At 40.1% G+C, this 2,077-nt stretch overlaps 1 protein-coding gene across 1 annotated transcript in view; it reads left to right on the plus strand.

Moving 5' to 3' along the window:
* SKAP1 (src kinase associated phosphoprotein 1) overlaps window positions 1-2,077 on the plus strand; it is a 261,116-nt gene that overhangs the window by 9,402 nt on the left and 249,637 nt on the right. The gene's annotated exons all lie outside the window — the stretch shown is intronic.

Raw genomic sequence — 2,077 nt, forward strand, 5'->3', positions numbered from 1 at the left:
CCCCCCCCCCGCCCCAGTTTCTCTCGATTTAATTGGTTTTATATCTCCATTACCTTGTTATCTTGGTATAAATGCCTCCTAATCAAATATTTGGCAAGTCCTTTTTGGTCTCTGTAGCACTGTTTCCATTCTGCATTGTTTCTGTGCAAAAACCTGTCAACTAGGTATTTCTCCTGCGGCGACCTTCCCAAAACCTGTGACCTGAGTGAATGTAACATTTCAGAGGAGAAAAGTGTTTGCAGGGTGAAGGAGCATCATCTGGGGGTTGGGGAGAAGCCCTCCAAGCCTTCCCTTTGGTTTGCTATTAGATGTGTAGAGAAAGGCTGTAAGCATCTGATTTCCAGGAGAGAAAGAACTGTTGGCAAACTTTAGTTCTGCCCTTGCCTTTAAACTTAAAGATACAGAGTGATTGATCCCTTTGACTGGTACTATCTGTCATTTGATGAGAGGAAACCTATTTCACAAGCTTGTTAAACCGTATTCCCATTGTGTGTGCAGCCTCGGTAGAAAATGCCTTTTTATTTCCAGAGACGTGCCATGAAACCCACTCCTTCCGCATTTTTGATGTGCAGTTCTTTATTGTTCACAACTGACACTTTGTAAACAACTCATTTCTGCACCTGCCACCTTCCTTTAGCTTAGATTATTTTCTTGTTAGCTGACTGGTTTTAATTGAAGTCTTCAGATCTCCTTCTAAAGCAGAACCTTTGCTGACAAGTAGAGCAGGGTATGAATGGAGATTAATTGCAATTAGAGTCTGAATCGGAAGTAGAGAAAACACTGCAAAGGTGGGATTCAACCAATAATTCTATTGAAAAAAATGTTTAAAGAGTATGTTTTAGGAAGGCTCATGGACTCATAGCAGCATATTGGTTATAGGTTTTGTTTTTTATGAAATACTGTCTCTGGTATAGACCCAACAGAATTACTCATTGTACTACACATAATTTGTGTGTATTAGAAACTCTAATGGCTATCAATTTAGCATATGTTGCTGTTTACTTGCTCTCCCACACCCACACATTTAAAAAATATATATCTTTATTGATTTCAGAGAGGAAGGGAGAGGGACAGAGAGTTAGAAACATTGATGAGAGAGAAACATCGATCAGCTGCCTCCTGCACACCCCCTACTGGGGATGTGCCCACAACCAAGGTACATGCCCTTGACCACAATCCAACCTGGGGCCTTTCAGTCCACAGGCTGATGCTCTATCCACTGAGCCAAACTGGTTAGGGCTACCCACACATATTTTAAGGTTGACAATTGACATTTAGATCCTGATCTCTATATCGGTCACTCAGTGGAGGGAGTCACAAGGTGAGAGGGCTGTCAGGTTAGTGCTGCCACATGGCTGTGGGGGTGGAGTTTCCACAATGAATTACTACCTTCATAAACCAAGGCGTAAGCATTTGCACAGTGATTTAATGCTGGTCATCACAGCCATAACATAAGCATTTATTTATTTATAACTACATGGGCATAAATGATAGGGGTGTTTTTGACATAATGTGTATGCCTTTAAAAAATAAAATATGCAAAGCATTGTGAAAGGTTAATGCCAAAATTATACACAATGAAGAAGGGAGCAGAAACTCAAAGTCTAAAATTAATTTTTCTTTAAGGTTAAAATTTTGAACATTTGAAAATATTTCATTCAACCCAGACACTCCACTTTTAGGGATCTGTGTTACTGAAATTAAAGGACATGAAGTGTATATAAGAATACATCCTAGCCCAGCCGGTGTGGCTCAGGGGTTGAGCATTGGCCCATGAACCCGGAGATCTCAATTCAATTCCAGGTCAGGGCATATGCCCAGATTGGAGGCTCGATCCTCAGTGTGGGGCGTGCTGGAAGCAGCTGATCGATGGATTCTCTCTCATCATTGATGTTTCTATCCTTCTCTCCTTCTACTTCCTCTCTCTGAAATCAATAAAAACATTTTTTTTAAAAAAGAGAATGCATCCTAAATGTCCATGAGTTGGGGAATGTGGGGAGATTATATGAATGAATGACTCATCTTATAGAATATTTTGTAGCCATTAAAAAGGATGTGAGATATATATATATATATA

Source organism: Myotis davidii, unplaced genomic scaffold, assembly GCF_000327345.1.
Source record: "Myotis davidii unplaced genomic scaffold, ASM32734v1 scaffold327, whole genome shotgun sequence".
Lineage (NCBI taxonomy): Eukaryota > Metazoa > Chordata > Mammalia > Chiroptera > Vespertilionidae > Myotis > Myotis davidii.